This window comes from Rhinatrema bivittatum, chromosome 1 (assembly GCF_901001135.1).
Source record: "Rhinatrema bivittatum chromosome 1, aRhiBiv1.1, whole genome shotgun sequence".
Taxonomy (NCBI): Eukaryota; Metazoa; Chordata; class Amphibia; order Gymnophiona; family Rhinatrematidae; genus Rhinatrema; species Rhinatrema bivittatum.
In genome coordinates, this window is record NC_042615.1 from 473,971,303 (window position 1) to 473,996,979 (window position 25,677).

Here is a 25,677-nt window from a genome sequence, read left to right on the forward strand (position 1 = left end):
GTGGACCCTGAGATTCTCCACCTTCAGAGAGGTGCTTACCATAAATCCTGGAGCTAGCCTTCATGGATCAGGTATGGCTCCCTGCCTAGGTCATCAGACAGAGGCCCTGAGGGCCTATCCTCCCCGCCCATGACCTCTACAGCATCGGCCAACTTCCTTGGCCAGTGGTGGACTCGGGAAGGAGGGGGTGCCTCAGGGACTTTGTTGTGGGAAGGAGAAGGAGAGGTCAGACCCCCCCTGTCTTTCTCCTCCTTTTCAGAGGAGATGGCCTGGGGATCCTCTCCCTGAATTTCTCCCTGTGGAAGCTTCCTTCTCGCTCAGAAGGGAGGGACTGGCAGGCCCTGGCTGCAGGGAAGGGGGAGGTAGTGTAAGTAGCACCTCCATCTCCTCTGCCACATGTGTTGTCCTCTTACCTTCAACTGGTAGTGGTGGGGGGGGGGGGGCGTGCCAATTCCTTCTCCTCCCCTGAAACAGGGGGCTGTAGAAGAGAGGGGCGAATGGACAAGGGAGGATGGCCCCCAAGTCCCTGTTTACAGGGCTCATCTCCCTTGCCTCGCACTTTCTCTGTTCATCATCATCATTACGGCTCCCTTCCAGGCTCTCCGGTGGTAGTTGCTGCACAGCATCAATTGCAGCTGCAGCCTTCAGGACCTCTGTGTGCTCTTCAGAGACCCCAGGGGAGGGGAGGCAGAGGATGGGGCAGGGGAGTCATCAACCCGCTTAGTGGCCATCAAGCCGGGTGCTCCCCTTGCCAGCTGTTCCAACTGCCCCAGCATGCTCCCGCTACCTTTTATGCCTTTCCTACATCCTGAGAGGTGCAGTCAAGGGGAGAGGGCAGTTGGGCTCAGGTTGAGCCTCTGTGGCAGGGAGATCAGCGGCCATTGGAGGAGGGAGTGAGGTGGAGCCCTGCTGTTCCAGTGGGGCATGGCCGGGTGGTGTCCCGCCTCCCGGCGCCCTCTGGGGAGGAGGGGGGCGGTGGCAGCAGCGATGGAGATGACCGCCACTCCCCAAGGAAGCTGTGGCCTTGGGCCTAAGACTGATGGGCTGGAGGGGCCAGGGGGGTCAGATCTCACTCGGAGGAGGCTTGCCACCATCTCCCTAATGGCTTGGGACAGGAGGCTGGGGCACAACCAGCGGGAGTGCCCGATTTTTGCGGCAATGGAAGCATTGAGCCTCCTCCGTGGATCAGAGGATCCTGAACAGACCCCCCCCTGGCACAGTATTAACCCCCACCCTGGGCCTTTGCTCCATACTTAGTCAGATGTATCCATGCCTGCCTCTGGTAGGAAGAGATTGCAGTACAGCTTCATGGTGTTGGTGTCAGTGCTTGCAGTGACTGCGGCAGTGGTGGCACAGCTAGTGGTGGTGGTGCCCATTCCCCTTCACTTCGCGGGCCCCCTTCCTTTAGGGGAGGGGAGGAAAGGTGAGGAGGATGCCTCCCTCTCCTGTGATGCCCCTAGTAGGGGGGTTAAAAACAAAGAGGGTTGGCGGAGGGGAGGTGCCCGTGGATGTGGCTGCTGGGGTCCCACCGGAAGAGAGAGGGGAGGAAGTGTGCTTCACCTTTTCCTTCCTCTTACCAGTGGGTTTGTTCCCAGCAGCTGCTGTGCCAGGAGGTCAGGTGTTCACCCTAGAGAAGGAGTTGGGGTGGGGGCACTTCCCCTTCCAATGTTGGGGGTGGGGTGGCATGCTGAAGGAGGGGGGCCTGAGTGCTGGCTGGGCTTTCCCCTACCTCTTCCATCCTCCTCCAAAGTGAGAAGAGGGATGGGAGTGGCTGGATGGGGACCAAAGGCTTAGATGAAGCCATTACGCTGCCTTATTTTTCTTCCCTAGGGGTGGGAGGAGAAAAAATAGGGGTCTCAGCAGCTGTGTTGTGGGAAGGGGGGGTGGGGGTGTAGCGTCCATAGTGCACAGTGGTGCATAGGCACCACCAGCTTTGAAACGGGGTATGCTGTGCACCACCAACTGCATGCACATTCAGGAGAGCAGCGGCCGAGAGGAGTAGCAAGCCCGTTTTTCCACTTCTCTGTGTGCCGGCCTTCAAACCACTTGTGGCCAGTTTGTACTTTATGCGGATCTCGTGCATTGCTAGAGGAAGTGCTAGCTCCATGAGTTTTGAATAGCGTGGGGCAGGCACGAGAGGAGCAATGGGAGGTTTCCTTCCTCTTCTTGGCCACAGGCAGCCTCCCAGTCCTGCTCTTCTTCTTGGCCCTGGCAGCCTTTTGGACCCGATGGGGAACCTGCCTGTGTTTAAGTGTGTGTATATATGAATGGTAGCCTGCCTGCATGTGTTTGTGTGTGTATGGGAGTGGGACCCTGTATGTAAGAGAGAGCATGTGAGACCTTGTTTGTTTTTGTGTGAGAGAGAATTTGTGTGTCTATGGGAGGGAATATAACAGACAGCATGTGAGAGTGAGAGCCTGTGTATGTACATATGAATGAGTGGAAACCTGCATGTGAGAGTCTGTGTGTCTATGTGAAAGAGCATGTAAGAGTAAGAGCCTGGGTGTGTGTTTGTGCGATTGGGAACATGCGTGTAAGAGCATGTGAGTGTGAGAGCCTGTGTATGTGGGAGTGGGAGTCTGTGTGTGAATGAGAGCATGTAAGACTGAGAGCTTGCGTGTGAATGTGGGAATGGGAGATTTCATGTGAGAGATAGCATGTGAGAGTGAGAGCCTTCATATGAGAAAGCGCATATGAGAGAGCAAGCCTGTGTGTATGTGAGAGAAAGCTTGCAAGAGTGGGATCCTGTGTGAAAGCTTGTGTGATGGAGCACGTCTGTGAGAGAAAGAGACTGTGTATGTGTGTATGGAGAAAAGAAAGAAGAAATGGAATAAAAGAGACCCTGAAAAAGGAAGAAGAAAAAGACAGCAAAGAGAAAAAAGAGACTGGGACCAACTGATTAGAAAAATAAGATTAGAAAAAAAAAGGATAAAAAAATATTTGCCTTTCAGCAATTGGAATATGCCATCTTTTGGAATGTTCGTTTCTTATATATTTGTATTTTGGTTTTATTTCTGTATTCCAGAGTTCACAGAGTCTGATTTTGCCTGCATATTTCAGTTTCTAATTTGTAGTTCTTTATTCTGTATTAGATAAGTATCTGTGTGTGATGTGCATGTGTGACAGAGTGCAGTATTTTCACTACTATATAGATTCTTTGTAAGGATTTGTAGCTGTCTGGCTTGAAGTGTTCTAGGGTCTGGTGTGTCACACACAAGCAGGCATATGGGAAAGAGAGCATGTGTGTCAGAGAGAGGGAGTGTGTGTGAGAGCATTGGCATGTATATGTGAATGAATGAATGAATGTCAGGCCGATTCAGTAAAGTCCGCGGGAGAGCGGACTAGCGCTCGTTCTCCTGGCGCGCGCACCGGCCACTTGCCAGAGCGCGCGATTCAGTATTTAAATTAGGTGGTGCGGTAGAAACAGGCAAAAGGAGGCACTAGGGACACTAGTGCATCCATAGCGCCTCCTTTTAGCCCAGAGCGGCGGCTGTCAGCGGGTTTGACAGCCGATGCTCAATTTTGCCGGCGTTGGTTCTCGAGCCTGCTGATAGCCATGGGCTCGGAAACCGGACGCTGGCAAAATTGAGCGTCCGGTAATTTTTTATTGTTTTGAAACATGTTTATTATTTTTTGGAGGGAAATATTAAAACTTTTTAAATTATTGGATGCTTTATTCATCAGATGTTTTGAAATATTTTATTGATGTTTCAGAAATATTAGAACACATTTATGCAAGTTATTTAAAATTATTGGATGTTTGCTGTGTTGACATTTATCTTTTTTATTGTCATGGTTTTAATATTATGAATGATGTATATCTCTTGATTTTATTGCTTGATGCTTTACAAGGAATAATAATACAGTCAGGCTTCTGGTTTCCAGTACAGTTTTTGGTGGCACATTTCTATTTTGTACTTGGTGAGGGTTTGTCTGTATCTTAAAAGTTCAGTGCTTGTGTAACTTGAATTTTTGCTGTGAAAAATTATGGTACTTATCATCACTGGTTTTTAAGGCACTATGGTCCTCTCTTTCTCACTTCTATTTTAAACAGAAGTTTGCTCTTTATTAATGTCATTTGCAGACAGAAAAATGGTTTTGAATGTTCTTGCAGAAAAAAATATATTTTTCATTCACATATTTTATTGTAACTGATATTTAGTAGATTAGGCGATTATTTTAAGGGATGGTTTTAGCTCATTTTCCCTCTAAGGAGCTGTGAGCATAAAATCGCTAGGCTTTCTGCATCAAAGAAAGTAGTGCTCACAAGGTAATGTAGGAGGTGTTCTGGTGCACCAGCAACTTCAGCAGTCACTCTACGCCCCTTCCTCCAACAAAGGTAAATCTTTTGTTTTGGAGAAGGAGTGGGAGAAAAGAAAAAGGATCAAGGGGGCTGAAGTGAAGCCACACTTTAAAAAAAAAAAAGGGGGAAAAAGGAGAGAAAAAAACCCTGAAATAAAAACAGGGAGGGAGGCAGAGCCCCTTCCTCACCTGCCCCTCACAAGAGAGATTCTTCTGCTCCTGGAGGGGGAGGGGGGCAGCAGCCCTTTTCGCTCTGAGGCTGTGCTCTGCTATTGGAAGGGGAACCCCCTAAAACTGAAAGTAAAAATGATCCAGCCTTCTACTGAGGTGGCGGAGCTAATTGAATTGAGTTACCTGAAGAGCAGGGGGCTCTGGAGGAGAAAGAAATCAGCTGGAGTGCAAACAAACAAAAAAAAACTTACTTTGTTCTGGGTAAAAGAAACAAAGCCAGCAAACAAATTAGCAGGCCAATGCAATATTGGAGCCTGGAAAATGGGCGCTCATCATTGAGCGCCCGCTCTCCTAAGGTGCGCCGATGGACCGCTCCGGGGCGTCCGACGCAATATGCAAATAAGCTGCTGCAGTAAAAAGGAAGACGCTGAGGAAACGGTGCCCTCCTAGGCAGCGTGTGCCCAGGAGAGGTGTTTGTACACAGGTTAGGAAAACAGACGCTCTTACATTTGGGCGTCCCTTTTCCTAATCTGACCACCGGCACACTTTTATTTTACATTTTTTTATTGGACAGTTCTAATTTTTCAGTTCCTCTGACTTAACATCGCCTGCTCCGGGGCAAGCGTTAATATTGGAGAGTAAAAATGTGCGCGTTGGGCATACTTTTTTCTTTTTTTTCCCCCATCGATGGGGAATAGCTAACAGACTCCTCGGCATTAATTTTGCATGGGATGAGTGCTATTAGCTACGCACGCGATTGGACGCGCTAACCCCCCCCGTTTTGCATCAGGGCTGTGGACGTGCGTCCCAAACGCGTGTCCAATCGCGCATTGAGCCGTGCGCGGATATTGCATCGGCCCACAGAACTTTACCGGTGATGGAGGACGAAACAACCTAACGGTGAAAAGGAAACAAAGAACACAACTGTAAGAAAAAAAAAACAACAACAACAGGTATGAGCAAAAGACATGAAAATTTAAGAGAAGTGGGAGGAGGCCAACCCGAGTTAGCCACTTCCTCTTCCCGGTTTTTCCTCCTCCTCAGTCTCTGAAAGGGAGCCTGCAGGACGTTTCTGGCTCCTGCATTGCCCTAGAGAGGGCAGCAGGGCCATGGGAAGATGCAACTGAGAAGGGGGGAGGGGGGAAAAAAAACAATCAAAGGTAAATTAAGGCAGAGTAACAAAAATTGAAAAGGGTGGATGGGGTGTGAGTGTGTGTCGGTCAGGTAAAGGGGGGGAGGGGTGACTTTTTGCAGTTGCTCTTCAGGGCCCTTTGGACAGCAGTCTATCTCTGAGTCTGCAGGGCAGGAGCCCAGTGGAGGCCGCAGAGTTGGTCCCAGGTGGCTTCCCAGGCTGTGAAGGGGCTGCAGAGACTCAGTGGGTGCAGGAGCCCTCTGTGGATGTCAGGTAGGGACTGGTAGTGGTTGCTTGGTGGGAGCTCTCCAAGGACAGCTGACTAATGTAAAATTTCTCTTTACATCCAGGTATTGGCATGCTATAAATATGATGGCTTTACACACATTTTCAGTGTTGCAATTATATATATATACGGTATATATATATATATATATTTTATTTTTTATTTTATTTTTTTTTTTGGGGGGGGTCAACCCAGGGCTTTTTTTTTTTTTTTTTTTTTGCTTGTATGCTGCTGTGCACATGCTCTATCACATACAGAAAATCTTAAGTGTTTACAAATTAAGAGAGTCATTAAAAGCTAAGTTTCTATAGTCATATTCCTTTACTGCACTGTATCAGTAGTTCAAAGTGCTGTTTTTCCCAAGTTTACTGTTTTGGTATCAAATCCCAGGACCAGGTAGGTTATTGTTCATTTCAGTGGCTTTTAATGCTTGCCAGTGGCACGGAGATGCACTTCAAGCTCATAGGAGGAGGTCTGCGTAGTGAGCCTCACGCAGACGGTCTGTGTCCATTCCCCTCAAAAGGTGAGAGCATGCTAAACATCCCATCAAAATCTCTGCTTCTTAGGCACAAAATGGGAGGGAGTCTTTAATAAGTGATGCTGTGCTCCTCTGACACACCCAGAGCACCTGCCTGGATGGCCACCTAACCCCTCCACCTTACTTACCTGGGCTCCAGGCAGTATCCACCATGCTGCTGGCACGGGTGGAGGCCGGTCCTGGGTCCCATTGCAGTGCTTCGTTAGCCTGGCCTAACGTCAAGCCTGATGAGAGAATCTGTAAATCACTTGGCCAGCTGATTTGTTGAGCAAGGCCACGCGGTGATGTTATTGTGAGGGACAGGCCAGTGGGAGCTTTAAATCCCACTGACTAACAGAGACCGTACCATTTCCTTCTAGCTCCAGCAGGCAAAGCATTTTTTTTGTCTGGTGCCCCAGCCCAGGCTAGAATGAAAAACTGCTGGGTAGGGATGCACAGACCAAAAACATTTGTTTCGTTGGGACCCATATCCATTTCATTAGTTTCAAAATGAAAAAAAAAATTGTTTATTTCATTAGCTTCATTCTTTTTCCATTAAAACATATGGGAGAAGTATTACAGTCTATAATAAGCTCTAGAATAGTGAATTTTAGGGGTGTGCATTCGGTCCCTATGTATTGGCAATCCGCAACGGATGTTGCGATATTTGTTGTATTCGTGGGGAAGCGAAACGTATCGCGATTCCCCACGAATACACAAATCTTCGCCGAATTATTCAGCCACCTAAATAAATCAATTTAAACAAACCCCCCACCCTCCTGACCCCACCAAGGCTTACCAAAACTCCCTGGTGGTCCAGTGGGGGGTTCGGGAGCCATCCCCTGCACTCTCACACCCTCGGTGCCGGTTTCATCATGGCGCCGATAGCCTTTGACCTACTATGTCACAGGGGCTACCAGTGCCATTGGTCAGCCCCTGTCACATGGCCATCGGCGCCATCTTGTGCTCCTACCATGTGACAGGGGCTGACCAATGGCACCGGTAGTTAATTTTAATTTTAGCTGGGACACGAATAGAAATCGCTGTATTAATGCATCGGGGCGCCATACGGCCGAATGCAACGTATCTGCTCGCCAATGAATCTGAATCCCGAATGCAAAGTATTATGTCCCTCTGCACATCCCTAGTGAATTTTATATCAATTATAATAAAACTTGGGAGAATAAATCATCAAAAGAAGGAAAGAGCCTCATGGTACTTTAGGAAATGGCAAAGTGGCATTAAAAAAAGTGGCATAAAGTAGCCTAAGGCTTTGCAAAGGGATACAAGACTTACAGGATTGACAGGAGTTCTCTAATGCAGCATAAGTGAAGCAAAGAAGCAGTAAGAGGAGGAAGAACACCTCAAGGTTTAGAAAGAGGATGGCTGCCCAGCAATAGTGTCATTTACAGCTGATGGCACCAAACGTGGCATCAGGACCCGAAGGCAACATGAAGGGGGATTGAAGCAGAAAATATGACATAAAAAATCCCAAGATACAGATAAAGAGATCAAGATAAAGAATTCAAAGGCATGGGAGAGGTGCACAGCAGCACCCTAAATTGGCAAGAAGGCCTCAAAATGAAGAGCTGGAGTATGCCAGGGAGACACAAATTAAGAATCTAAAGGTGTAAAATCTGTGTATGGCAGCAAGGCTGTGGAACAGGGATCTGAAGGTGTAGGATGAGGGGCACAGCATTAAGGCAGAGTAGCATGGGAGGTATCAGTCATTCCGTTGGAGCATGCAGACAACCATAGGAAGGGTGGATGACTCTTCCTGTCAAAGTATGGCTGCACCTGACTGATCTACCAGTCCAGTAGGATATGTTTGTGTCAGGGAGTAAGCCATGCACGTCATAGCGAGGTGGTAGGTAGGTATCAAGTGCACAGTACAGAGGACTGTGGGCCATGAAATCAGTTACGGTTCATGAAGCAGTGCTGCAAGTGTGCAAACAATGGATAGCTGTGGCAAGAGCAAGAAATGGCAAGAAGGGGAATACCATAGATGAAGAATGGTCTTAAAATCCTGAGGAGTATTTCAGTAAGTTTGTAATGCAATCTATGGCTAGGGCCTCAGTGGTAATGATTTGAACATGGCATGAATAGCTGCAAGTGACAGGCCTCAGTGGTTAGGGTTAGAAAATTGCCTGCTATTGGTGTAACAGGCCTCAATGTTAATGTTTGGACAATGGCATGCCATAGCTGTAAGTAACAGGCCTCAGTGGAAAGGGTTGGTGTAAGCCAAGTTGATAAAGGGTAAGTTATTCTGAAGTAGAGATGTGCATTGGGTGCCCGATTGTTTTCTGCTTTCGGGTTCATGTGGCCGCGGGAAAATCTCATATTCCTGCGGATCAGCATTTTTTTTTTTCATGAAAAATCCTTTTTCGGCTTAGTGCGCACTAACAAAAACTATAAAAAAAATTAATTGTTTTCGTTAGTGCTCGCTAACGGGAGTTATGTCAGACATTAAATATGTATATAAATAGGAAAACAGTTTTCTCAGGAAGAGGCAGAATATGCCACATGTTGCCCATTAAAATATCAGAGCCTAAGACAGTTCCTAAAAATGACTCTCCCTGGGAAATAGAGGGAAAGAAATGGGACCCCCTGGATCACGTGCCACAGTTAGATCTGGTGCATGCACGCCCTAGTGCCCCTTCCCCTCCCCCGACAGATGAAAGTAAAGGTGTCAGGGAATCAGACGCACACCCAATAGTTAAGGGGGTTCATGGGGAGACTGATGGTGATACCAGAGTAGATTGGGGTGCAGTAGAAGAAGCTGCAGCCAGTGCAGGGAAGACAAAAAGAACAAAGGCACCGTCAGGGTGCCTCGGGGCTAGAGAAAGAATTAAAGCAGTTGTTAAAGGACACAGAGCAGTAATTGTTCCCAGATGCTCTGGAATCTGGGGCTAGGAGAAAAGATAAAAGTTCAGAACGACCAGAGAACTCAGACCCCTGTATCCCCTGAGGGAGGTACCCATAGAGGAGATAATGAAAAAGCACCCTACTTGCCCGCAAGAAAGCAAACAGAAAAAGGCTCCCTTGGGAAAAGGGATTGGTAGAGGAACAGGGCCAAAAGGGATGGGATCCTGAGGCCAGGGAGAAAGAAGGTTCAGTGCAGGAGGTCGCTACTCCCGGCAAGGAAACTTCAATAAAAGTCCAGGGGCTCGCTACCCCTGGCATAAGGGGGTTGAGAGGGATGGAATCCCCTCGACCAGGAAGCCCGAAAAGGATGGGATCCTAATCGGGCAGGGGGTTTTCATTGCGGGCAGGTAGGGCACTTTAAGAGAGAGTGTCCCCAAATGCTGAGAGAGGAAAGAGTTTTCTTAGTGGTGGAAAATGACAGCGATTAGGGGGGTCAGGGGCTACTTACTTTTAGGTCCTACCGAGAGCACTTGGTAAATTTGGAGGTAGGACTGGAGAAAGAGGAAATAGTCTTTTTAGTGGATACAGGAGCAGCCAGATCGTCAGTGGTAAACCTACCAGTAGGGGTCAGTATAACGTCTCAAAAGTTGATGGTTTCAGGAGTAAAAGGAGAACAATTTTCTGTCACAGTGTTAGAAGAAACAAATATAGGAAGCCAGGGTAAGGAGGTCAGGGGAACCTCCTTTATATACCAGAGGCAGGGACTTCAGTACAAGCCCTGGGTTCAGAGGTTGTTTTGAGTGTGGATAAGTAGGGCACTTTAAAGGGGAGTGCCCCGGATATACAAAGAGGAGAACATTTTCTCCCCGGCTGAGTTCGTGGAACTAGGAGAGTCAGGGGCTACTAGCGCTAAAGTCCTGCTGAGAGCCCTTGGTAAATTTAAAGGTAGGACCCGAAAAAGAGGAGATTTTTTTTTTTAGGAGATACAGGAGCTGCTGCTAGTCCTAGCTCGATGCCATCCATTTGCATATTTATCAGGAAAGTGTTTTTGTCAAATAATAAACTGATTGCAGTGTAAAGTAAAATATGTTGTTACTTCTGCGGTAAGAAAGTTTGTTTCACAAATTTGTTATACTGTAGCCCCCCTCAGGAATTCACTTCTCTCTGCAGAGATGATAAAAAAAAAAAAAGAGCCTTGAGTAGGAAGTTTGCTTTATTTCTTTAAGAGTTAAAATGCATCAATTTTGAACAGAGGGATAGTAGTAAGTTATTGGAAAGGAAGAGTAAGTATTTCAGACGGAGTGAGTTGTGGCATGGTGGTGCATGAGAGTGGATGAGTTGTTTAATTGGAATGGAGAGTAGTTGTCATGCTACGGCTTGTGGCAGTGCCTCCTAGAGGCATTTATAAGAGAGACAAGGGAGTAGCTTTATGCAGGCACATTATAATGATAGGTTAGCCTAGGGGTGTGTTGAAAATTACTGTTCAATAATCTAAATTGCAAGCACAACAGGGTATTTATTTTTACACAGACCAGAGCCACAAAAGTTAAAAACTAGTAGACCCTCAGCACTGATAGGCACGCTTGTCCTTGAAACTATTAATCTTTTATTGATGCTGGTATTCCCTAGCCATGGTCCAGTCTGGCATTTTCTGATGTTACCAAGGGAGTTAGCAGCGGTTCATATACCTGGCTATCAGAAATCTACCACCCCGGAAGCCAGAGGAATCAGTTAGCAGATAAGGCTGCTAAATCAAGGCTATGCCAGTGTTAACACAAAAGAAAAAAAGCTGAGCTCGCTGAAACAGAGGCAATTTAGAACCAAGCAGGAGCCTGGCTCCTCCCCAACGGATGCTAAACAAGCCACTAGTAAAGGAAACTATGGCAATCCTCCACCAGGGGAGCCATGGGGGAGCTCACGCTCCCTGCGATGCAGTCCTTAGAAAATGTGGTTGCATAGGAATTCACACAGTGGCTAAACAGATATGTGAGAGGTGTTCCAGACATGAGAAAATCAATAGGAGAATTTTGAGAAAAACAGCCCCAGGGGGAAGGGATTCAGGCCTAAGGCATTTTCAAAGTATTCAAATAGATTTTACTGAGCTGCTCCCGTCCCAGCAACTCAAATTCTTACTGGTAGTTGTAGATCATTTCACTGGAAGGGCTGAGGCTTTTTCTATGGTCTCAGCTACAGCACAAGAGGTTATGAAAGTACTTTTGGAACAAATCATTCAAGATATGGGCTGGTTGAACACATTGCCTCAGATCAGGGGAGTCATTTCACCTCCAAAGTCTTACAAGGGATAATGGAGGGATTGAGGCTCAATTGGTACTTTCATACTGCCTGGCATCAATTTTCTGGAAAAGTGGAAAAGATGAATCAGACTTAGGGATGTGAATCAGGCTTCGGCCGATTGAAAATATTGTCAACATTTTCAAAATCGTCAGAAATCGGGGGCTCCCCCAAAACGATAGGAAAACCCCACAATATTGTTTGTGGGGGTTCTCTTATCGTTTTGGGGGAGAGCGGGAAACATGGCACACAAAAATAACCCCTAAACCCACCCCGACCCTTTAAAACTAATCCCTTAGCTTCCCCCACCCTCCTGACCCCCCTAAAACATTTTACAGGTACCTGGTGGTCCAGTGGGAGTCCCGGGAGTGATCTCCCGTTCCCGGGCCGTCAGCTGCCACTAATCAAAATGGCGCTGATGGCCTTTGGCCTTACCATGTGACAGGGTATCCGTGCCATTGGCCGGCCCCGTGACATGGTAGGAGCACTGGATGGCCCGCGCCATTTTTGTTTATCGGCTCGGGCGCAGCCAATAAACAAAACTGCGATCAGGCCAGACAATGTGAATCGGAACCGGAATCCGAACCGATTCCGATTCACATCTCTAATCAGACTCTGAAACAGCAAATTTCTAAAATGATGTTAGAAACTAAATTGCCCTGGACTAAGAGCTAGGGGTAAGGACCCACCCCAGGAAGGATAGGGGAATATCCCCCTATGAGATGATGTTTGGATTGCCCTATCTGCTAGGGGCTGGAGAAATACCAGTGTTCAAAGCAAAGGACCTATTTTTAAGAATTATATACTGGCACTTTCTTCTTCTTTATCTCATTAAAGGGAAAAGGGGCTATTGGCCCAGACTTCTCCACTGGACTTTGTGCTGCACCGGTTCTGGCCTGGAGACTGGGTGCTGATAAAAGTGTGGAAGGAGACCAAGTTACAGCCAAAGTGGGAAGGACCATTCCAAATCCTTCTGACTACTGAAACTGCAGTGCAGACAGCTGAGAAAGGGGTGGACTCACCATTCCCGAGTCAAGGGACCCGTGGAGTTGCCTGCAGATCCTTCTCAGTGGACAGTAGTGACAAGCACAGACAAAAAATTTTGCATGAACAGTTATACTTTGAACGTCACTTTGAGCTGGGATCCCGGCCCTAATGATAACCCCTATTTGGGACCCAGCAACCAGGTTTTACGTACTGTGTGAATCATTGTTGAATATATGGATTATGGGACCAGGAACATTCATAGTGTGGGAGGGGGAATTTTACGGATTAAGGGGAATAAGAATTGAACAAGGGGAAGTAATACAAATCAGACTTAACACTGTCAAATTGGTAATGTTTTGGTACACCACACATAAAGACTTAGGAGGTAGAAGGTATCCGTGGTATTTCTTAAGGAAAAGGGGGAATAGAGCCCTTGAATACTTTGAATTAATTTGTGTAGGTGAACCTTTGGCTCCCACCTTAGGGGCCGTAAGTCGGTATTTTCCTTGAGAAATCTGCTTAAACCTTCAGAAATTAGAGTATTTATACCATTGCTTGTGATTGCATTAATTTTCTTTTGCTGGGAATATAGAAAAGGTTGTGTGGGGAAAAGAAAGAACATGGGAAGGTATATAGAGGAGACATTTATGTACGCCTCAGTCCAAGAGAGAATGAGGTGAACATGGAGAATGGAAGGAATAGGGTACCCCCTTAAAGGTATTATGATAGGGAAGATGATAGTAGCTGGATGGCCAGGGGTGGAATCTGGGGTTAGAAGTGGTTATGCAAGAGTCCTTAGCTAAAGATGACTCCCTGTATATGGCGGATGAGTATGGGGGCCCTATAAAGCTTACAATAAGTATGAATGCAAAAGACCAGCCCCAAACAGTTGTTTCGATATGTGCCAATTGATAGTGGAAATGTTCAGTATCAGCAGAGTTATACAGGGAGTGACAAGTATATGTGCTATAATACATATTGCACCACCTGGGAGCAAGTGGGTTGGACGACAGAAGCAGAGGGATGGGTAGCATCCACTGGACACAGAGACAGAGAATTGAGACAGTTAATTTCCATAGTTAAAGACACAAACTACCCACAATGTTTTGACAAGAAATATAATCAAATTTATTTGACAACCACTAGGGCAAAGACAAAAAGAGGGGAATTACACACTAAGAAGTTTGGGATGGGTGTAACAGTAAAATGGAAAAGGACCTATTAGCCTGCGGCTTCCAGATATTGATTGAAGAAACCCCATGCCTTAACATTAGTTCCACAGTAATGCCTGGAATTCAACCATACAGACCCCTCATTAAATGACCCCAAGAAAGTAGAGTTTATGACTGCTAAGGATTTAAGAAAAACCCTTGAGATAGAGACAGGATATGGAGAAATAAATGCCCGGATGGAGTGGGTAAAATATACTGATACGCTAGTGCCATTTCCTTTTGGTTGGGACAACAACCCAGAAGAAACGGAGTGTATCCTGGCTTTATATCAGGATGAGACGGCCTGGAACAATGCCACTTATAAGCCTCTGGCCCTCCTATTCCCTGCCCTGAAGCTGAAACAGGGGCGACGGGCACCTCCAGTATTCTCCCCGCCTCTCACGGCAGAGGTCAATGGACGCCCAACAAATAGAACTGAGTGCCTGTATCGCCACCTTGAATGTAACAGAGTGGAAGGAGGTTGGAAATTATTCCAATTTGCAAGTAGCCAGAGCAGCGGATGAAGAATGATAAGAGCTGCATTGCCCTCTGATTGGACTGGCATTTGTGCGATTGTACAATTGACAATTCCCTTCACCCTGGCATTTAAGAAAGCAAGGAAAAAAAAAACAAACCCTAAGAAGGAGTGAAGGGATATCTTAGGCCTGGAAAGAGAGATAGCAAGGTGATGACAGGATTATATTTAGACTCTAGAGGAGCCCCCAAGAGGAGTCCCAGATGAATACAAAGCCTGAAATCAGATAGCAGCAGGGTTTGAGTCTGCCCTCTTCTGGAGGGCCGCACTAAACCAAATTGTAGAGTGGACCAGAGATGATGTGAAGAACAAACAATCTATGAAGAAATGTTTAGGATTCTAGAAATAAGACCTGAAAGGTACAAATGGAATAGCAAAAAAAAAAAAAAAATAATAATAAAAAGAAAAAGGGGGGAGTTGTGAGAAATGACTCCAGGTGTTGCTATTTTAAATAATATGGCAGGAGATTAAAATATAATCTTAATGATTTTATGCATGCTGCTAAACACAGTATAAAGCACTGATAGATTGAGCTATTCCCTCCCCTTCCTTTAGTAAACCACTGAATGCGTCTGCTAAGACAGACAGCAAGAGCTAAAGAGGAAGGGGTGCGTATCTCTTCCTGGCAGAAGCACCAGTGGAAGGCCCAAGATTAGCCCCCTCCACCCCCTCCTCTTTTTTTCCTTGGCTTGGTATTGAATACCTGCATAAACTCTTTTGTGATGCTTGAAACCATTTAGGCTTGTTGGACCCCCAAGAGCAAAGAAATGCAGGCCTTTCCGTAACAAGAGGCATAGAACAAAAAAACCCCAAAACTGCCCAGCCCGTGACACCCTTCCCTTTCTCTGCAGGAGCCGTTAGAGGTCAAAGTGTCAAATTAAGAAATTTGCTCTTAGTTTTGCCGAGTATTAAGGAATAAAGTATAAAATGCTGAAGAAGCAACCCTTCTGTGAACTCCTCTTGCTTGCTTAAGATTTTGTGCAGAAACAGCAAATTAGAGCAGCCTATCACACGCGGCAAGAAATAGGATAGAGCTAAAATGCTGACCGCAGGGATTAGCAGAAGGGTATATAATCTGTGAGCTGTTTTGTGGTCACCTGGCTTGCAAGTTCGTAACAATAAATAATAAGGGTCAGATTTTTAAATTTATGTGCAGGCATAGATTTGTTCGCACAACCCGGTGCGAACAAATCTATGCCCGATTTTATAACATGCGCACACAGCCGCGCACATGTTATAAAATCTGGGGTCAGTGCATGCAAGGGGGTGCACACTTGTGCACCTTGCGCGCGCCGAGCCCAAGGGGAGCCCCGATGGCTTTCCCCGTTCCCTCCGAGGCCGCTCCGAAATCGGAGCGGCCTTGGAGGGAACGTTTTGCGATTTTCCCCCCCCACCTTCCCCTCCCTTCCCCTATCTATCCCACCCTACCTTTTATTTCCGAAGTTACACCTGCCCGAGGCAGGCGTAATTTGCACGCACCACCACGCCCCCGGACCCACCCCTTTTTCGAAGCCTCGGGACATACGCACGTCCCAGGGCTTGCGCGCAGCACCGAGCCTATGCAAGATAGGCTCGGCGCGTGCAGGGGCAGGCAGGGGCTGCTTTTCGGGGGTTACACGCGTATCTCACGCTTGTAACCCTTTGAAAATCTGCCCCTAATTGTTTCACCAAATAATTTTCTAAGAAGGTGCAATACCGTTTCTTACACCAGTGTGCTGTTAGAGAGAGGAAGGCGTGTGAGGCATTTGTGAATGTCCATATGTCACTTGTGAAATGGACAGTGCTCTTCTGTGCCTTCACCAGCAGCACCTGCACATGGCATCGACAGTGTTTGTACAAACTGAGGATGACCTTTCTGCTGAAAATTGTCCTGGAGGGTACTTTATATTTTGGCACTAGAAGCTGCAGCAAATGCCTGAGACCCACATTGTCAATGACCTGCAGGGGATGATTGTCTAAAGCAATCATCTTACCGATAGTCCTTGTCACCACTTTGGATGCTGCTTGCCTCTTTCCCTATGAACACCACCCCATTTCCTCCATTGTGAGTTGTTGCTTCTTAGCCATAAATGGGGACTGCTGCTGCCAGCCTGCCACCTGACGGGTAGAAGGAGACAAAGTCTTAGAAGGAGCTTGAGGAACCATAGGGGATGCTGCTTCTTCAGATGATGCTCCATCTCAGAATTGCTTAAGAGGCCCAGTTGCTTCCCTCGTCTGATGTTCTTTGCACAGTAGTTACATCGCACAAAGCGTGTGTCCTCCCTCAATTAAAAATGGCTCCAGATTACAGATTTCTTTAGTGATCCCTTGCCTCTGACTGCATCCTTGGTGGTGGATAACACTGCTGGCAGTGAAGTGGGGTGGTCACAGATGGAGCCTGAGGAACTGCAGCAGAGGATTCACTCATCGTCTGTTCCTGCACTGTCAGTGTGGCCTGTTCTCCCTCACTGACATATCCTCCTGCCTCTCTCTCCTCTGTGAGTGAAGTGGAACCTACCACAGTACTGACTAAACCTTCTATTACAGGGTCTTCAGCTAATGCCTTTCCCATCTCTGCTTCAGGAAATCCTTTGAAGGGAGATTCATCAAGCTCTGAATCAGAAGAGGATGACAAAACTGATCTTATAGCCTCTGCTGCACTAAGGGTATGTGGTGCTGGTTTCAGTTTCACCACTTGTACTTGTACTTGTACTTCTGTAGTCACTAGGGGTTTTATACTAGTACTAGTAGTGCTTTCCCTTCCCCTCTCCTCTGAGATAGGACCTGTTTGAAACACTGATGGAGCAACTGGCATATCATCCTTAGATCTCAGTTTCTTGTGACTTGACATGCTGCCTGTCTCTCCTACTGACGTTTGGGATTTGAAAAGATCCCTCTTTATCTTAGTTGGAGGACTCACTGTTACCTGTCTAGCAAATACCCTGCCAAAAACCTTGGGCTTTCCATGTCCTTTGCCTGACATGATGGACCTTTTTTTCTGCTGCAGTGCTGGACAAAAGGTGTTGTCAGTCTTTATTTCTGAAAATCTGGTGGTTAGTCACACTGATGACACTAGTGTGACTAACCATTACAGTTATCCTTCTGTGAGTAAGGCTGGACCAACACACAGGTCGATACAGTTTTGCCGCGTTAGAGTGCACGCACAGTTCTCTTCACCTACCGCTCGATACTCTCTTCAAATTGCATGCAAATGCATGCCGCGTCCAACCCGTGCAACCCATTTTACTGTATAGAGCGCCTATACAGTATCCTGGGTGCGCGGGCCTAACGCTTCACGGCCACGCTGGTATCTGTCATTTCAAATGACTCTTCAAATGACATTTGAAATGACAGGTACCAGGAAGTGGACAGTTCTCCGATGCTCGGCAAACTTTCCCCCAGCCCCCGCTCACCTGCCCTGGCTGCGTCCGGTCTCCGGTGCAGCCCCAGTCCTGTCCCCTCCTCCCGAAGCAAAAAAAAACAAAACAAAAAAGTAGCAAGAGAGCGAGGGGAGAGACGGGCAGTCCTAGGCTCGGGCCTGCTAGTCCCTTCTCCTCTCCTCCCGAAGCAGGGCGCGAAAAGCAGCCTTGCTCCGGGAGGAGGGGGGGGGGGGTGCAGTATAAAGCGACGAAGCAACTTACTTTTGCAGCCCCCCCCCCCCTCCGGACATCAGCGACGACCGCGGCTCCAGCCTCCAGCTGTCAGACAGACGCATCGCACGTGGGAAAGCGGCCCCTATGCGTGCAATTGGCTGCTCAAGACGTGACGTCACGACGTTTGGCTGGGTGAAAGTTTGCCGCCTACCCTTACCCCTGCCTCTAACGCTGGGGTAAGGGTAGGCGGTAAGTTAGCAGGGTAAACGCGCGGCAAAACAGCAGGGTAAAAAAGTGATAGTCTGGGCGCGCGTTACTGTATGGGAGGGAATAGCTAATTCGCTCGTTTACATTTAATATACATGCCGCGTGTGGAAGGGGTTACCCGGGGATTTTAAGAGGTGGTAGGGATGAGTTAAAGGGGATAGTGTATCGCGGGAAGGGCTAACGCGGCCGGAAAGTGAGTAGAAGGTGAGTTAGGAGCAGGGTAACCGCGGCCGCACTTTACTAGATCGATCTGACAGAGAGAATACACTACAGTAGAACAACAATTTTAGTATTTTGCTCTGCTGAGTACACTCTGATGCAAAAATACAGAAAAAGCAAAGAATGATATAGTGCTGTATTATGTGTGAGATCACCACTGGTAAAACAGAAGTAAAAGTGAGTACACTAGTAATTTGAATGTAGTAGCAAACTAAAATAATCCACACAATGGCTGGCTGTACCTGTGGTGGTAACTGGCACAGACCTACTGCACTCTTTGTGGATGCACAGACACAGACAAAGGGGCCAAGCGCACTGTTTAACTTGTGGTTGGACGTGCATCCACAGCACCTTATGCTACAAGGGAATTAGCGTGTCCAAAACCCGTGAAAATAATAGCCCTCATCACTTGCAAATACATGTTGATGAGGCTATTATTCTCCCCAAATCTAAAAAAAAAAATGTGCGCCCGACCTGCACATTTTTTATGTTCAGAAATTAACTCCTCTGCCCAGAGAAGGAGTTAATTTCTGAGCAGCCCAAAAATGTGTACAGAAAAGCAGAAAATACTGCTTTTCTGTACATCTTCCGACTTAATATCATGGTAATATTAAGTCAGGGGAACCAAAAGTTTAAAAAAAAAAATTCAAAAAAGTGCCAGCGGTCAGGTTAGGGAAACGGATGCACAATTAATGAACGTCCATTTTCCTAATCCGTGGCTGTGCACCGGTTAGGAAAACGGATGCTCGTAAAATTGAGCATCCATTTTCCTAACCCACTGATAGCAACCTCTTATGGACACCTGCTGCTAAGGAGGCGCTAGAGGTGCACATTTGTCCCTAGCACCTCCTTGGCCGTGCAACCCTTCATTTACATATTGCATTGCGCACCCAGGTGAGGTGGCTGAGCACTCATTAGGAAAGCATCTGCTTTCCACATTCATTTATTGCATTGGCCCCAAAGAGGGTTACATTAGTCTCTCTATGTGGGATACTATAGCAGAGTTCAGCTACAGTGTTGTTACTACACTGGCAGCAACAGATTTAAAATTTAATAAATCACAGCAAAAATATCCAGAGCCAGCCATGCAGCCTGGGGTGACTTCCCCCTAAAGGGAAGGGAATGCTGGAGAACACTAACTTTCCTCTAAGTCAGTAGCAGTGACAACAGTGAGATATTAAAAAAAAATAAAAAAAAAAAAAAAATATATATATATATATATATATTGAGCGGTGACCAATATACCGGGAATGTGCAGAAGAGAGCAGTCGGGCCTGCCAGGAATCAAAATGGCGTCAATGGCTCTTTGCCCTTACGATGTCACAGGGGCTACTGGTGCCATTGGTCGGCCCCTGTCACATGGTAGGAGCAATGGATGGCCAGCGCCATCTTAGAAAATGGCACGGGCCATCCATTGCTACTTCCATGTGATAGAGGCTGACCAAAGGCACCAATAGCCCCTGTCACATGGTAAGGGCAAAGCGTCACTGGCGCCATTTGGATTAGTGGCAGCCGACAGCCCGAGAGGGAGAAATCGCTCCCGGAACCCTGCTGGACCACCAGGGTTAGTAAGTCTTGGGTGGGGAAATCAGGATGGTGGTGGGGTTGTAATTAAGTACATTTGAAAGGTTGGGGTGGGGGGGGGGGGGGGGGGGGTTTCGGCCTGTTTCCGAAAATGAAACGAAAAAAGTTTTTGGGTTCGGGTAGTGGACTGAAATGCTCCACCCCGAACCTGAAATCGAAAACAAACCAAAAAAAAAAAAAAGTGCACAGTCCTATGAAATCTAGCCCATTTGTACGGGCTTAACTGCTTGTATGTGTATATATATATATATATATATATATATATATATATATATATATATATATATATATATATATATATACACAACACAGTGTGACAGCAGCTAACAGGATTAGAACAGATGAAATGTTTCTAATCTCGAACCAAAGGACTGTTGATACTGTAGTTCAGTGATTTGCTGATTTAGAAAAATGTTTCCCTCTGATAAGTTTCCTTGACCTCAGATCCCAGTTCTCCTCTGACTTCACACTTGAGTCAGAGGCATGAGGACTGATTGCTATGGAAACTCCCAGGTGGCCTGCCCAGCCTCATAGTCTATTGTTCTAGTGCAACCAATGCCTTTCAATGGGGAAACATAAACAAATGACATATGTTTCATTTGTGGGACTTGCTCACATGTTTCGGGGGCAAACAAATTAAACGAATATGGTATATTCATTGCAGATAAGCCATTTGCTTTAAACAAATGCACATTCCTACTGCTGGGGAAAAGCAAATTTTGAGGCAGAAAGAGGTAGGGAGAGCCATGCAGCAGAGGTGAGGGAGGGGAACAAGATCTTCCTCTTTCTTCTGCTCTCTGGCAAAGCCAACTCGTCCAGGGATATATGGGGAAGCATGGAAAGAGGAAAAGAAACAAGATTCAGGGAGGCCCCACTCCCTAAGCCGCTTTCTGCCTGGGTCTCCTTGGACTTCACTCAGTCAATCACTGCCTCAGGATTGCTTGCCCTGATCCCTTGTTTTCTGCCTGGAGATGAGGAGCACAGCAGCAAGAGTGCGCCTCCCTGGCCCCGCCCCCTCTCCATGCTTTCACAGGCCCTGGAAAGGAAACCCAAGGAGTGCAGTGACGCTCTCTCCCCTACCCAGCCCTGGAGCTCCTTTTACCGTGCTCTCGGCCACACTGCAGCACCTTACCAAAATAAAAGGGGAGGGCAGAAGTTTCTCTTATATGCATAGAGAATTTTTTGTCTGCAACAGAATTTAAAAAAAATCTAATCTCTATGGATTTGTTTTGGATTTCTTTTAATGCAGGATTGTAAAACCTGTTGTCTCTGTACCTGGATTTTGCGGGTGGAAGGGAAGAAGATGAAGTCAGCAGAGAAGGCAGTGAGACATCCCAGGTTAGAGACCCTCCCCCCCAGCTGCCCATTTTGATAATAATTATTATTATAATTTCTATTCCATGGGTGAAGGTGGGCAGGATTCAACTAGAAAGTTTAGTATTGCTGTTCCTGTCTTTCCAGTGTGCACGTGTTTGCCTTTATTGTTCTGAAACCTTTTTTTTTTTTTTTTTTAATTAAGAGAAATCTTAATGTAAGCAGAGGAAAGAGGATCTGGAAAGATGATGTTATTGTCAATGTAGCTCTTTTTTTTTTTTTGCTCTATTGGGAATGGTGTGGTACAGTAACTTGTGGGTACTATCAATGTTCCCTTACATTTTTGAAAGACTGTGCAAAATCTTTCTTTTTGTGCAACTTTTTATATGCCAAGGTCAAATTTGTGCACTATGAGCAAGTATAATGCAAATAATATCCGGATTTCATGTGCATGCTATCATCACCTGTGTGCACGCGCACAGCGGAACGGGAACAGTGGTTACCATGCATCTGCTGGGTGGATTGATGTGTCTCCCCTTTCGGGCTCCACTGCTGTGTTACAGAATAGCAGTCTCAGGCTGCAGTCATCTGTTGGCTGAGTGGCAAAGAAAGCAGAGCAGGCAATTAAACACTGGGCTTATCGGTACAGGGACTGTTGAGGGGGCACAGGAAAACTTGATTCATTTAATTCAGAATAGGCAAATCAGGAAGTCACTGAGGCAGGCAGCCTTAATGTATTGTGAAGGTAGGCTGGCCACAGAGAATCAAAAAGGAAAATAAAAACTGAGCCAATGAGCCAGGAAGAGACAACAGCAGGGGAGAGCATGCAATTAAACACAGCCAGTAGGCTGAGGAATCCCGCTAAGGAGAAAAGAGAGAGAGAAATTCAAAGAAAATGGGGACCGTGTATGGAGGAAGCCAACCCTTGTAAAATAGGATCCCCCCCCCCTCCCTAGTGTTGTGCGTTACCCCTGCCAGCTGGAGGTTTGTTCATAAGGCAAATCAAAGAAAGCTAACATAAACATCTTGGGCTGTGAATGTTCTACCGAGATAAGTGAATGGTCCTTATAAAGCCTTGATGAACTGATGTATTAAAGTGTGCAAGACTGCATGCTCACTTTGTGCACAGATTTAACTCCTAGTGCAATAGCAGTCTTATGCACCTAAAAAATGTGTGTATAGGTTAATGCAATTACAGGCAAATTCAATGCTAATGAAGGCAATAGTTATTACTCTACAGTACATGGAAATGTGTTAAATTTCTGATGGTTTTAACAGAAATATTTTTAATACTTGAAATGTAACTCCTGGGCAGAAATGGAACACAGTTATGTTTGCTGCATAAATCATGTTTTAGGCACGCAACATGAACTAACTTTGCCTCTGTCCAGGAGTTAGATCTTTTTTGCATACAAATCTGTAAGAGAGATCTCCACTTGAAGAGAATACAGGCACCAGCATGGCTCAAACGCTGCTATGCCTGCAAGAGTTCTTCCAGAAGGGTGCAGGATAAATGACTGAAGGCTGGGATCCAAAGCTAGCTAGCTGCCTACCTGGTTAGCTGGCTGTTGAGGACCAAGACTGGGAGTTTCAAGGCTGATTGCTGGGGGCTGACTGGAAAATTGAGGATGGGACTAGGGAAAGCGAGAATAGGTTTGGAGATCTGAGGTTGGCTTGGGGATTCAAGGCTGTCTTCAGGGGAGTTGGCTTGGGGATTCAAGGCTGTCTTCAGGGGAGTTTGACTCTAGCTGGCTCACTGTGAGCTGGGGAGATGGCTGATTGGGGGAACTAGCTTGCAGGCTGCAGGAGGCCAGGCTGGTTGGCTGATTGGGGGAGTGGGGGAATTGTTCACTGGGGACAGGTTGGCTGGGATGGCAAGGCTATTTGTTTGGAGGTTTGACTGATTAAGGTCAGACAGGCTGGTGGGCAGGGGAGAGGCTAGGAGTGGGAATGGAGTAGAACCAGAGTAGTGGGTAGGGGCACATTCATCCATTTCCCCCAATCAGGATGTCTCCCTAAAGCCAGAAACCTCTCTACTACTTTCCCCCCATCTCATATTCTCCCTCTACTCCCCCTCCTCATCCAGCTTTATGCTGGATTCAGCAGCTGCCCAAGAGTCAGGAAACTGCTCTCCTGGAGTTGGTCAGTGACTTTTTTTGTCAGATACAATGTTTTTATTTATTTATTTAAAAACTTTTATTCTGCATCTTCCTAGTATCTGTCCAGCATGGTTCACAATAATACAATCATAAAGCATGACAACAAAATATAACATAAAAAAACATTCCAACTGCACACAAATGCTTGTTCAAAAAACATTGTCTTCAGGCCTTTCCTAAACAGTTTTACATCCTCTTGCTTACGGAGCTGTAATGGCAATTTATTCCATTCAAACACAGCTACAGAATGAAAACCCATGCTGTCGTCTGAACCCATTTATATTTATTATGGGGGGGAATAGCCAACAAGTGGGCACCTTCTGATCATAAAGACCATTTTGGAATGTACCAGTCAATATACTTTAACACGCATGGGAAATCGCTTTTTAAAATTTTGAACACAATATTTAACAGCCTAAACCTTACTGTCTACCTGACTGGAAGTCGGTGGAGATCTCCCAAAACATGGCTTGGCTAGACTAGCTTCTTGATCAGTCACTTCTGGGGTGGTAACTAGGATACTCCTATGGCTCTGTAATTGGGTGACAGAATCCACATCCAGGTCACACCTTTGTAAGCTTCCCTTTTTTTTTTATTTTATGTTTATTGAAATTTCACAAAATTTATTAACAAGTACATCAGCTTAGAGTAACATACAAGAGAGAAAAATAATAAGCAATATTTTCTTAGGAAATAAAATCCTTTTTTTTCCATAGCAATATAGTATATCTCACTTGTAATATTAAAGAAATATTGGAGGATTCAAAGATGAAAGAATACAAGAGCTAATTCGAAGAGGAAATAAAAATTACTGAAATTGAGAGGCAGTCACAATACCATTTACATAATGAATGCCGTTAATCAGTTATACATTCAAACAGGATCAACTGTGGGACGAGCATCCAAATATGAGTGCAAATGTGCAGGATTGAAATATACATGTTTAAGACGTTGATGAATTACATTGACAGGGAAATCTAAGGTTAAACTTAGCACCCATAGCCAAAACCTCAGGATGCATTTGAAACTTTTTCGTACATTCCTGAGTGGAACAAGTAATATCAGAAAAAATCCTGTTGTAATTTGGCTTGGGTTGTGGGCCCCTGGTCACAACAAGAGATGGCTTCTCCCACAGGGCAGAGCCCTGTGGGGACTTGCAGCGATAGACTGGCTCTCAGTAGTAACAGAGACAGAGTAGAGAAGTCTTTATTATACAGCAATGGAATTTGCCTGAGGAATGGGCAGAGAATCTCAGCCTAGAGGAGGACAGTACCAGATGATGAATTCCGTCGGTGCTCTGCAGCTTGGAATGTAGCTAAAGATGATGTCTCACCAGGTTCAGGCCAGAGATAGATCTGGTAGTAGTCCGCAGAACGAGGTATGCCGTGAATCCACACTGTAATAGGTGAGAGAGAGCAGAGACAGACTGGAGAACGGGGTACTCACTCTGAACTGCAGGCAGTAGTAGAGAGAAGCCTCCAAAGAACGAGGTGGGGCCTTGTCTGGGACGAGACAAGGCCCTGAGGAGCGGGTATCTTAGGCATCCAAGCTGGAAGCAGGCAGACCCCGAAGGATGGTTCGGAGCGAGGCAAGGTCCCCTGAGGAGCGGGTACCTAAGTCATCTGAGTAGGAGCACAGAGCAGGAGGCATCTGTAGTGAGAAGAATCAGCAGGACGGGATTCCTTGCTAACTCGTAGAAGGGTTGGTGAATTGAGTTTAAATACCTGTAGGTAGTGACGTCATGCAGAGGTTTGCCCCCGAGGTTCCTGCCATGATGCACGTAAAAGGAGGGTCAGGTGATCCCAGAGGTAAAATGGCAAATGCAATCGCTCAAGCCGGTCCGGAGATGCTGGAGGGGTTGGTGTGTGGAAGCAGAGGCAGCCATCTTACCCAGCATAGGCAGAAGAAAGGTGAGCAACAGAGGGCACAGCCATTTGCGACCAACGGGCGCAACAAATCCACACTGGTTGTCCAAAGAAAAGAGATTGTCTATGGTGAAAAAAAGATCTCAATATCATATCTCTGTCCTGAGAAAAAACACATGACAAAAAGAGTCCCACGTCTGTTTATCATAATATCTGTAAAAGTTTCCAATAGCTAAGTTAAGTCCAGCTGACCAAAGAGAATCCATAGTTATTACCGAAGGTTTTGGGAGAGCAGGGAGCAGCAAATTGGATCTCATACCTCGGTCTTCCTGTCCAAACTTCGATGCCTCAGAATCTCCACTGTTCCCCTTGGAGATGGAACGCTCACCAGAGATGGGA